The following is a 13,377-nucleotide window of genomic DNA, read 5'->3' as shown; positions in this document are numbered from 1 at the left end:
TGACTTAAACTTACTATATCACAATTTCTTCACATGTGATACGGAGAATATTATAGTTCATAACTCATGAAGTGGTTGTGAAGATTAAATGAGCTGACACAATTAAAATGCTATAATAGCCTCTGGCACATAATAATTGCTCAATGTCTATTAGTTCTTCGCCACCTCTTTGCCTCTTTCTTTTTCTTCTTCCCATCATCACTCCCTCTTCTCTTTCCCTATTTTTAGTATAGTGTGCCTACTATCAGTTGTGCCAGTATTACACAGTCTCTTTGCTTTAGCATCTCTAGAGACTATAGTCTTCTGCCAGGATGATGGAGGTTTAGTCACCTACTTTCTGTGAGATAGGTATATGGACTCACTTGTTTTTACTGACTTTTAGTTAACTTTCAGTTTTCAGTCCCACCCATTTACTCTTACTTTTAGTCCTGAATCATTCTGGGATTCTGTGGTCCAAATTAACTGGCTTCTTGGCTTTTTGTATTGCTGATAGCTTAAATCATCTATTCCCATTCCATATGCTTCCCAACTTTCAAAATTTTGTGACCTCCTCTCCCTTCTGTTGTATGTTTATATCTTTTCACCTTTAAAGAATAGTTTTGGGGACTTCCCCAGCAGTGCAGTGGTTAAGACTCTGCCTTCCAATGCAGGGGGCGCAGCTTCCATCCCTAGTCAGGGAACTAAGATCCCACATGTGGCACTGTGTGGCCAAAAAAAAAAAAAAAAAGAAGTTTTACTTTTGAATAAGTAATACATTCGTATAGTTAACAAAACAATAGTAAAGTGATTCAGTAAAAACTCTCATTCCTCTCCTATACATACACATAGGTCACTTCTTTTTATCAGTTTCTTTTCCATCGTTCCAGAGTTTTATTAATGCAAAAATAACCAACTGTGAATATATGTTCTTATTTTTCTCACTTTCTATTATGGAAAATAGCATACACTTTACATATTATACTATACTGTTGAACATTGCCTTTTCTTTTTGAATCTCACATGGTATACTGAAGAGCCTTCTGTATAAGCAGACAGAGAGCTCCCTCATTGAATTGCTGAAGAGTACTCCATTGTATGATTGTACCACAATTTATTTAATTATTCCCTATGGATGAACACTTGGATTGTTTCTTGTTTTCCACATTGTAAATAAGGTAGCAGTGAATAAACATTTTTTGATGTTTAATTCCTGCATGCAGAGGAAGGATCACTTCATCAAAGGGTAAATGCATTTGTAATTTGAATAGATATTTACAAATTGCCCTTCAGGGGAATTTTACCATCAGCAATGCATGGGAGAATGCATGTTTCCCTCAGATTTGACAATAGAGTTGTCAAACTTTTAGATTATTTGGCAATCTGTTAGGTAAAATATATTACTGCAACACAATTTTAATTCCTAATTTTTATTTATCTTATTTTCAGTGACACTGACCACCTTTTATATGTTTAATGGCAATTTGTAATTTCTATAACCTGTTTGTTCATATAGTTTCCTCATTTTTATTGGATTATCAGTCTCTTTAATACTACTTTAAGGAGGTAAAACCTTTGTATAATATAATTTTCAAGTTATTTCCAAATATGTCATTATCGTTTGATATTAATAATTTTTTTATATTCAGACGTTAACAGGTGTTTTATTTTTATTTCGGGTATAGTTGTTTTACGATGTTGTGTTAGTTTCTATGTACAGCGAAGTGAAGGAGAGTTCCCTGTGGTATACAGCAGGTTCTCATTAGTTATCTATTTTATACATATTAGTGTATATATGTCAATCCAATCTCCCAATTCATCCCACCCTCCACTTTCCCCCCTTGGTGTCCATACATTTGTTCTCTACATCTGTGTGTCTATTTCTGCCTTGCAAACAGGTTCATCTGTACCATTTTTCTAGATCCCACATACATGCGTTAATACACGATATTTGTCTTTCTCTGTATGACTTACTTCACTTAGTATGAGAATCTCTAGGTCCACTCATGTTGCCGCAAATGGCATTATTTCGTCCTTTTTTATGGTTGAGTAATATTCCATTGTATAGATGTACCACATCTTCTTCATCCATTCGTGTGTTGATGGGCATCTAGGTTTCTTCCATGACCCGGCTATTGTAAATAGTGCTGCAGTGGACATTGAGGTGCATGTGTCTTTTTGAATGATGGTGTTCTCTGGGTATATGCCCAGCAGTGGGATTGCTGGGTCATATGGTTAACAGGTGTTTTAATAGTCTACTTCGTTGATCTTTGATGACTTCTGGATTCAGAGTCATTAGGAAGGCTTTCTCCCCTTTAAGGTTGTAAAGAAAATTGCCATTTTTTTCTTCTTTTATGTTCTCATTGTTTTCTTTTAAATATTTGTCACATGTAGAGTTGATGAAAGCATTTGGTAAAAGAAGTGGATTTAATTTTTTTTCTTCATATGGATGCATAGCTATTTCAAAATCATTTACTGAAAAGTTATTTTTCAAACTGATATGTGATGCCATTTCCATATATACCTTTGTGTGTTTCTGAAACCTTCATTCTGTTATGTTATTTTGTTTGTGTGTTCTCTATATTATTTTTCATCAATGAGGCATTATTTAATATTTTATTATCTAGTAGAGTTAATTTCCCCTCATTGATCTCCCTTTTCAGGATTTTACTGTTGTTTTAAGTTTCTATATGAATATTACAATCATATTTATTAACAATCCTCTAAGCAGGAGTGACATAATTATGATATTCAGTCCTCTCTCTTAATAAATTAGTATAGTAAGATGTTATATAAGATTTAATTATAGATTATATATATGTATAATTATACTAAAGATAATCCTTAAGATAATACATAACTTCCTATTAGAAGACTACAGTTAAAAAAATAAGAGGTCAGGGGTACTTCCCCAGCAGTCCAGTGAGTAAGACTGCATACTTCAGTATCTTAATATTAAATTCAGTGTAATTCAAGCCTTCTAAACATTGGCCAAAGAAGGACAACTTATAATGCTAAAAATGTAATTAATAGGAAAGTTGTGTGTGTGCATTGTCCTGAAAATGTTCTTTTTACCTTCATTCTTGCGAAAATCTCAGCTGGGTGTAGAGTTCTTGGAAGCCAGTTATTTCCTCTCATCTCCTTAAAGATTTAGTCCTGATTGTCAACCATGGTTCTCGGACACTGTTAGTGCCATTGGTTTATCACTCCTTTGTAGATAAACTCTTATTTCCAGTTGCTTTTCAATTTTTCTACTGGTTTCTGGCATGCTACATTACGTTAAATGTGGATTTATTTTTATTTATCCTACTGGGTCTACCTATTGTTTTTCTTCCTTCCCAAAATATCATTTATCTTATCAATTCAGGAAAGAAAAATCGTTCATTCTTTCTAGTGTCTGTTTCTGGCATTTGATTAGAAATATGTTTATTTTCTGATTCTCTCCTTTATATCTCTTCTTAGTTTACTTGTTTTCTCTCCATTATGTATCCTGGGTAACTGAATCATATGTAGTTTCCCATTTGGTGTTTTTTGTTTATCTATGTTTGATAAGTTTTTAATTTTTATTATTAATATTTTTCCCATTTAAAAGATCGATTTGATTGTTTTCCTTAACTGCCTATTATTCTTCAGTGAGATTCTGTATTACAGTGGGTACAAGCACAGATTCTGTAGCCAAACTGTTTCCACCCGTTTACCGTGAGAACTCAGTCAATTCACTTCTTGATTCCTCCGTTACCTCAGCCATAAAATTAGGATGCGTGTGGTTTCCTGATGTAGCTAATCTCTTGGTTTATTCACTGTACCCTACTTGTCTTTCAGCTCTTTCATACCTTATGTAACCAATTTCCTAATTAAATTACCTTTCTTTTCAATAATAGTTTCTGTTCTCTTGGATGGACTCAGCTCCTTCTGGGTTTTTAATCCCCAATTCGTTTTTATAACGAACAGGAAATTTCCATTTCTTGTAAATTCAGCAATGCTTTGCTTATAAAATTGTCTTATTCTGTTTAGTATTTCTGGATTTCTGTCATGAAAGGATTTTCAGGTTACCTTTTTTGGTCATTATGTCAGATCTGTGCATTTATATTACATAGTGGTTACCTTTTTTGGTCATTATGTCAGATCTGTGCATTTATATTACATAGTAGTTACCAAAGGGGAGTTATTGTCATATTATCATCAATGTATTAGGCTTACGGAAATAAAAGGCAAATGATTAATATACATAATATCATTTCCTCTGTTTCTCAATTTTAATGAATTGTTTTCTTAGGACTTACGGTTTAAATTTCTAAAGTAAATTGCTTGAAAAGTAAACCAAAAGTAACTGGTTGACTGATAGAGATGGAGGAATAATTAATATTATTAAGCTTGGATAATAGCATAAGAAATGGCACAAAGTTAATTTTTTATTTATCTAGAATAGAAAAGAGTTGACTAAATTACAGATCTTGTGTAGTTGCAAATTGTAATCATTTTTGACCACTAGGAATTATTAAATGAGATGTGGATTTTTTTTGTTCATAGACGTTTCAGGCCACACTTTTCAGTGCAAAAATCAATCATTTCATAAAAAATACTTATTGAGCAAATATTATGTGTCAGATACTGTTTTAGGTGTCAATGATGCATTGATGAATGATATGGACAAAAATCTCTGCCTTTGTGTGTGTATATGTTAGAGAAGAAAAACAAATAAAGCAGGGTAAGGAATTTTGGGTTTATTGAGAAGGGGGAGCTGGAGTATTAGGTAAGGTTGCCAGTGTAGGCCTTGCTGAGAAAGTTACATTTAAGCAAAGACTTGAAAGAGGTAAAGGCATAAACCGTGGAGTAATCTAGGAGAAGCACCTTCTATGCATAGTGAATAGACAAGTCAAAAACCTGGAGGTAAGCACATGCCTGGTATGTTCAGAAATGGTAATACTGAATTGTCTTTAAGTTCTTCTTTAATGGATAGCCTCATACAATGCATGAAAAGTAAAGACTGACTGCAGATTTGGTCATAAAGGAAGTTTGTTTACATATCCAAATGATGAAGTAAAATTCATCTTTTATGGCACAATAAGAAGAATTTAAACATAAAATTTTTCTTTGCCCTTTGGATCCCCTCCCTCCCATTTAATGTGTATTTGGGCACCTGCATTATACCAGACCTCCTTAGGAGACGCCATTCCTTCTTAATCTCATCAAGGGTCACAACTCCTTAGAAGATAACCTTCCTTCTTAATCTTGTAAGGGGCCATGATGACCCATGACCCACTACTCACTTTGTACATGTAGATGTTGATTGTGTAAACGGTCAATAATACATCATTTGATGTATAACCTTTTGTCTCAAAAACTTATATAACTGCTTTGACCTGTAATGGGCAGAACAGTCCTCAGAGCTTTCTGCAAAACTGTCTCCTAGGTTATAATCCTCAGGTTGGCTCAAATAAAATTTTCCATTTCTTTCTTAGATCAACTATTGACTAATTTTTTTGTTGAGTATTAATAATTACTGTTGAAACTAAGTGTGGAGAGTGGGCTGTGATTCTAACACAGTTACATATACATGAGAATTTTGTTAGAGTAATTGGGAATGAAGAACTCAAGAAGGAAAAAATAACAGGGATTGTACATAATATCAGAGAAGTCAACAAACTAATGAAATAAAATAAAAATGTCATACTTTAGAAATTTGTTTTCATATAACTATAGTCAATTTACAATATTGTGTTAGTCTCAGGTATACAGCTTCACATTCTTTTCTATTATAGGTTATTATAAGATATTGAATATAGCTCCATGTGCTATTTAGTAGATACTTTTTGTTTATTTTATATATAGTGGTATGTATCTTTTCATCCCATAGTCCTAATTTATCCTTCCCCCTAGTTTCCCCTTTAGTAACCATATGTTTATTTTCTATATCTGTGAATATGTTTCTGTTTTGCAAATAAGTTCATTTGTATTATATTTTAGATTCCATATATAAATGATATCATATGGTACTTATCTTTCTCTGCCTGACTTACTTCACTTAGTATGATAATCTCTAGGTCCATCCGCGTTGCTGCAAATGCCATTATTTCATTCTTTTTATGGCTGAGTAATAGTCCATTGTATATATATACCACATCTTCTTTATCCATTTAGGTGTTGGTGGACATTTACATTGCTTCCATATCTTGCCTACTGTAAATAATGCTGCTATGAACATTGGTGTGTGTATTTCCTTTTGGATTAGCGTTTTCGTCTTTTCTGGGTATGTACCCAGGAGTGGGATTGCTGGGTCATATAGTAACTCTGTTTTCAGTTTTTTAAGGAGCCTTTAGACTGTTTTGCATAATGGCTGTACCAATTTACATTCCCACCAACAGTGTAGGAGGGTTCCCTTTTCTCCACACCCTCTCCAGTGTTTGTTATTTGTATACTTTTTGATGATGGAAATTCTCACTGGTGTGAGATGATACCTCATTGTAGTTTGGACTTGCATTTCTCTAATAATTAGTGATGTGAAGCATCTTCTCATGTGCCTCTTGGCCATCTGGATGTCTTTGGAGAAATATCTGTTTAGGTCTTCTGCCCATTTATCGACTGGGTTGCTTGTTTTTTTGATATTGAGTTATACGAACTGTCTGTATAAAAAAATCACACATCTTAATAATTATTTTTGATGGAGAGAATGCAAGACGCAAATTGTCATCCTTTGATTGAAGACTTTGTCAAGACAATAATTCATGTCAAAACAAATTAAAAGAATGTGAAAGATTCTCATAAATGAAACTCAGTCATCATATGTGCAATTTCTTTCCAATTATCACATAAGTTATTTTTATATCAGTAATAATACATAGAAAAGAGATATTTAAAGGTTACTAATACTTATAGGAATTTTAAATCTCAGGGTTAAATATAACCTGGGATTTTACTGGAGCTGAGGTTGCAGAATAACTGGGAGCTCTCTTACTTTTATTTCTTTACAAGCCTAGATAGTGATGCATTGCATGTTTTAGAAACCACTGGATCTTTCTAAGGAATTCCCAAGTCATTTCCTTAGAAAGAAAGTGCTGAATGTGATTGTTCCTCCTTATAATGTAAATTGCACTCATTAGGAATTTGATGCACACTTTTTTTCTCTATAGAGCTGTCGGATTTCTTAGGCAGCAAAGACACACTGGATTAGCCTAAATAAAGGAGATACTGAAGGTTTGTCATACATATAAAGTAGAATTAAGTCAAAATTTACAAAATCAGTTTGAAAATTAAATGAAGTACAATTGTGTATAATTATCAAGTGAAACCTAATGTACTTTTATGGTATGATGATTTATTTTATATAGATAAATATTATATCTTGCAATTAAATTTATGTAACTGCTCAGGTTCTCACCTCATTGTGTGGGGTTTCTACCAATAGGTCTAATTCAATGTCAGTGTCTTTTAGTTTTAATTCAAGGGTTTTTCTGATCCCAATAATCTCTTCAATCATTAAAATTCAGTTTGAATTAGTTTGTAACTTTATCTCCTATATAAATTGAGAGAATTTAAATATTCCTTAAAATTATAAGGTTAAATTGCAGTTATCAATAGAAATATATACTTTGAAAGAGCTAGTGAGGAATCTAAATATAACCATAGTTCTAATCTTGTGAAAATTAAACAGTTTTTAGGAAAAACAATATCACAATCTGACTAAAAGACAGTTCTAGCTGTGATTTCCATAACTTATATTGGGATGAAAAGTTTCCATTAAAAATGCATTAAAAAGCAAGCCATTAAATTATCAAAATAATAATGATATGCAAATTGATGCTTTGAGAATTACAACAGCAAAAGTAACATTGTGTTTCTGTGTTAATAATATAAGCCAGAAAATTCAATAAGGGATCATGGACCTACTGTCTAATTAATGTAATGTGGCCATGTTGCAGATACACAGCATGTTCCAATCTATATATTCAGCCTAATCGGGTAAATGACACATGCATTTATCTTGGTAAAGTTACAATACAGATTTTTCAAGACTGAACTCCATCCTAATTTTTTGGCAGCTGATTTAATAACAAGTTATACCAAAATATGTACCATCATGAAAACACCCTTTTAAAGAAGCTTACTGAGATCCAGGATTTTACAGTAAAGCAGGGTCTGGGGTAACCTTAGAGGGTCTGCCCTTCTGAAGAAGTCACATGATTGTAATGGTCCCAGCTGTGGGGTAGGCTGAAGAGGCAAGGCCTGTCGGAGTACACTTGTCATTTACAAGGATTTATGTTCAAGTTTGTAGTTATCAAGAATATAAATATACAGAATGGAGTGCATGTTATTGCTCAAGATATCTTTGACCATTATACAATATTAAAATTTTGATAGTGGAAATTTTCATCATTTTATGTAACTTTGTCAGTTGTCTTTTACCTTATTGGATATAATGTAGGTAATTAGTTGGAATATGCAGGAGTTTTGGAGACAGACTTGGATTCCTATCACCATTCTTGCATTTATTAACCATGTAACCTTGAGCAACCTTGACCCCCTGGTCTCAGATTTGCTATCTGTGCAACAAGAGTAATAATACCTACCTCACATTAAAGGAAATAAGGCATATAAAGTATGTAAGGGAATGCCAGCATGTAAGGGACTCAAAAATGTTAATAATTGCCTCTTGATGAGTTTCCTGGAATGTCTTTTGCCACTGGGCAACTTGGCCACCCCCTTCTGATTTCTCTCTCCATCACCTTCCTTTTCCAGAATTACCTGCTTCCATGATTCTGGATTATATTCTCCTTCTTCTAGCTGCTCCCATGAGGTCTGGGAGGTGGATGAGAAAGAAAAGTCATTATCCTCTGGTGGCATACGTGGACAGAGGTTTAGGAATTGGCAGCCTACGGATCATATTCTGCAGGGTTGAAGGCAACTGAAGTTATTGGTAATGGGGTCCCTTTAACCCCTCTTCTTTCAGATTTTCTGATAAATCAGCTATGGCCCTCTTTTCTCCCCCAGGCTTTCAATAGTTGCATAAGCCTCCAGTTCCCTGTATTAAAGCACTTTTTGCTCAGAATACCTAGGAGAGCTAGTGTTCTCATGACTGAACTCCGGCAGATTCTTCAAAGACACTATTACCCTTCTAGCTGTGACTGCTGGTAGATGGAGTTCCACTTACTTGACCTCCCTGCTGTACTTGATGATGTTGATATTTGACCTTTCACTTGTTCCCGGCCACTACTCAGCATGAGCTTGTGTGTGACCCCTTTTCTTCAGTCTCTTCTTAAATGTTGTTGCAACCCTGAGTTCCATTCTTTATGTTAACTAAAAAAATTTTAATCAAAGTATAGTTGATTTACACTATTGTGTTAGTTTCAGGTGTATAGCAAAAATGAATCAGCTATACATATACATATATTCACTCTTTTTTAGATCCTTTTCCCATATAGGGCATTACAGAGTATAGTAGAGCTCCCTGTGCTATACAGTAGGTCCTTATTAGTTATCTATTTTATATATAGTAGTGTGTATATGTCAATCCCAATCTCCAATTTATCCCTCCCCCTCTTTACCCCATGGAAACTATAAGTTTGTTTTCTATGTCTGTGAGTCTATTTTTGTTTGGTAAATAAGTTCATTTGTATCATTTTTATTTGATTCCACATATGTGACATCATATCATATTTGTCTGTCTCTGACTTATTTCACTTAGTGTGATAATCACTAGGTCCATCCATTTTGCTGAAAAAATATGGACCGCTTCACAAATTTGTGTGTCATGCTTGTACAGGGGCCATGCTAATCTTCTCTGTATTGTTCCAATTTTAGTATATGTGCTGCTGAAGTGAGCACATGAGTTCCATTCTTGAGTCTTTTACTGTATACATTATCCTTATGCTATTATCCACTTGTTCAATATCTCAAGACTCTGTATCTTTAGCCTAGAAAAATTTAAATGAATGCATAAATGAAGTAGAGAAAGAAAATTGAATGGAAAGAGAAAAAGTGTACCTTTAATATACATTGTTTTAAGTGAGTGTATTTATTCTATCTACAGAAAAGAGAACATCTAAATTCTAGAGTTATTTTTAACATATTCAGGGTGTTCAATTTTCTGTAAGTATTTCTAGTGATGAAAAATGTAACAGAATAGAGAAGATGCTGATTTCAGTAAACCAAGCGGAAATTTTAACTTTTAGGAATCCTGGAAGAATATGTTGTCTAACTAAACTTGCTACTCTTGAGGATTAATAGCAGATAATGACAACCGAGGGTGAACAAGTAGACTTTAGAGAAAAGTAACATTTATTATCCCTGATAAATTAGTACCCTTGCCAAAAATCATCCATGAGCAAGTAAGGCAAAGATTTTCAAACTGGGATCTGAGGAACTCTAGGGTTTCTGGTATCTGCTCTAGTGTGATAGGCAGAATTCTAAGATGTCTTCCAAGATTGCCATCCCCGATATAATACCTGCCCTATAGCATCTCTGGGACTTTGAACGTGATGGGATGCCAGCCCTATATTTAGGTTATGTTATATGGCACAGTTAACTAGAAGTAAGGGAAGTCATCTAGATGGGTCCATCCTAATCACATTAGCCCTTTGTATCTGGATCTTTTTGGTCAGAGAGAGAGCTGTCAGAGGGACAAACTCCTGCTAGACTGGAAAAAAGCAAACAACCTTGTTGTGAACTGCATATGGAGACCACATGGCAAGGACTTGCAGGCCTGCTCCAGATGTTGAGAGAAACCTCCACATAATAGTCAGCGAGAAAACAGACTTTGGCCCTATAGCTTCAAGGAATTGAATTTTTCCAACAACCTGAATGAGCTTGGAAGTGAATTCTTCAGCAGAACATCCAGAAAGGAATGCAGCCGGGCCAACACCTTCATTACAGCCTTGTGAGACCCTGCGCAGAGAACCCAGACACACTGTGCCTGAATATCTGACCTACAGAACTGTGAACTAATAAATGGGTATTGTTTTAGACCACTACGTTTGTGGGTATTTGATATGTACCAGTTGATAACTAATACATCTTGGAACCTCTATTTTTGAACAGGGCTGACTGAAAAATCAGTGGTCTAGACATCCTCTGGATACTCCAAATGCTGGCAAGACTGTAGATCAGCAGGAACTCTCATTCATTGCTGGTGGGATTGCAAAATAGTGCACCCACTTTGGAAGAAGATTTGGTAGTTTCTTATAAAACTAAACACACTCTTACCACACATTCCAGCAATCGTGCTCCTTGATGTTTATCCAAAGGAGCTGAAGACTTATACCCACACAAAACCCTGCATATGGATGTTTGGCAAAATATGTTCATTCATATTTTGCCAAAATCTGGAAACATCCAAGATGTCCTTCAGAAGGTGAATGGATAAATGAACTATGGTCCACCCAGGCAATAGAATATTATTCAGTGCTAAAAAGAAATGAGCTATCAAGCTATGAAAAGATATAGAGGAAACCTAAATGCGTATTACTAACTGAAGAAGCCTATTGTAGCCTAGTGAAAAGGCTACACTCTGTTTGTTTCCAACTATAACACATTTTGGAAAAGGCAAAACTTTGGAGACAATAAAAAGATCAGTGGTTGCCAGGTAGAGCACAAAGGATATTCAGGGTATTGAAAATACTCTATACAATATTATAATGATGGATATATGTCATTATACATTTCTTCTAACCCATAGGATGTACGACACCAAGAATGAACCCTAAGGTAAACAGTGGACTTGGAGTGATTATGATGTGTCAGTGTAGGTGCATCCTTGTTTTTGTTTTTGTAGGTCCTTTTCTTCTCTTATGTTTCCCACTTAGAGAAGTTCCTTTAGCATTTGTTGTAGGGCTGGTTTGGGGGTTCTCAATTCTCTTAGCTGTTGCTTGTCTGGAAAGCTTTTGATTTCTCTGTCAAATCTGAATGAGATCCTTGCTGGGTAGAGTATTCTTGGTTGTAGGTTCTTCCCTTTCATCACTTTAAATATATCATGCCACTCCCTTCTGGCTTGCAGAGTTTCTGCTGAGAAATCAGCTGTTACCCTGATGGGAGTTCCCTTGTATGTTATTTGTTGTTTTTCCCTTGTTGCTTTTAATAACATTTCTCTGTCTTTAATTTTTCTCAATTTGACTACGATATGTCTTGGTGTGTTTCTCCTTGGGTTTATCCTGCCTGGGACTCTCTGTGCTTCCTGGACTTGGGTAGCTATTTCCTTTCCCATGTTAGGGAAGTTTTCAACTATAATCTCTTCCAATATTTTCTCAGGGCCTTTCTCTCTTCTCCTTCTGGGACCCCTATAATGCGAATGTTGGTGCGTTTAACATTGTCCCAGAAGTCTCTTAGGCTGTCTTCAGTTCTTTTCACTCTTTTTTCCTTATTCTTTTCCACATCAATGATTATCACCATTCTGTCTTCCAGGTCACTTATTCGTCCTTCTGCCTCCGTTCATCTGCTATTGGTTCCTTCTAGTGTATTTTTCATTTCTGTTATTGTGTTGCATATCTCTGTTTGTTTGCTCTTTAATTCTTCCAGGTCTTTGGTAAACTTTTCAATCTTTGCATCCAGTCTTTTTTCAAAGTCCTGGATCATCTTCACCATCATTATTCTGAATTCTTTTTCTGGAAGGGTGCCTATCTCCTCTTCATTTAGTTGTTTTTCTGGGGTTTTATCCTGTCCCTTTGTCTGGTACAAAGTCCTCTGCTTTTTCATTTTCTCTATCTTTCTGTGGTTGTGGTTTTCAGTTCCACAAGATGAAATACTGCTGATACTGCTTGATAATGCTGTCTGTCCTCTTGTGGAGGAAGCTATCCAGGAGGCTCCTGCATGCTTCCTGATGGGAGGGACTGGTGGTGGGTTGGGCTGGGTGGGCGGAGCTCAGTAAAACTTTAATCTGCTTGTGTGCTGATGGATGGGGCTGTGTTCCCACCTTGTTGGTTGTTTGGCCTGAGGCTACTTAGCACTGGAGCTTACAGGCTGGGAGGGTTCATGCCAATGAACACTTCCCAGAACCCCTGCTGCCAGTGCCCCTGTCTCCTCAGTGAGCCACAGTTGCCCCCCACCTCTTCAGGCAACCCTCCAACCCCAGGAGGTAGGTCTGGTTCAGTCTCCTATGGGGTCACTGCTCCTTCCCCCTGGGTCCTGGTGAGCACACTTTTTTGTGTGCCCTCCAAGAGTGGATTCTCTGTTTCCCCCAGTTCTGTGGAGGTCCTGCAATCAAATCCTGCTGGCTTTCAAAGTCTGATTCTCTGGGGATTCCTTCTCCCGTTGCTGGACTCCCAGGTTGGGAAGACTGATGTGGGGCTCAGAACCCTCAGGACTTCTGCGGTACAACTGTTCTCCAGCTTCTGAGTCACCCACCTGGCATTTATGGGATTTGATTTTAACACGATTGCACCCCTCCTACCATCTCATTGTGGCTTCTCCTTT

At 35.8% G+C, this 13,377-nt stretch overlaps 1 non-coding gene across 1 annotated transcript; it reads right to left on the bottom strand.

Annotated features, from left to right (window-relative positions):
* Positions 1-9,691: 9,691 nt before the first annotated feature.
* Positions 9,692-9,798, bottom strand: LOC130842823 (U6 spliceosomal RNA). The gene has a single exon (XR_009050596.1). It is a non-coding gene; the product is annotated as a U6 spliceosomal RNA (small nuclear RNA).
* Between the last annotated feature and the right edge of the window lie 3,579 nt (positions 9,799-13,377).

Source organism: Hippopotamus amphibius, chromosome X (assembly GCF_030028045.1).
Source record: "Hippopotamus amphibius kiboko isolate mHipAmp2 chromosome X, mHipAmp2.hap2, whole genome shotgun sequence".
In the NCBI taxonomy this organism is placed as follows: Eukaryota; Metazoa; Chordata; class Mammalia; order Artiodactyla; family Hippopotamidae; genus Hippopotamus; species Hippopotamus amphibius.
This window is presented reverse-complemented; position numbering and strand designations above follow the sequence as displayed.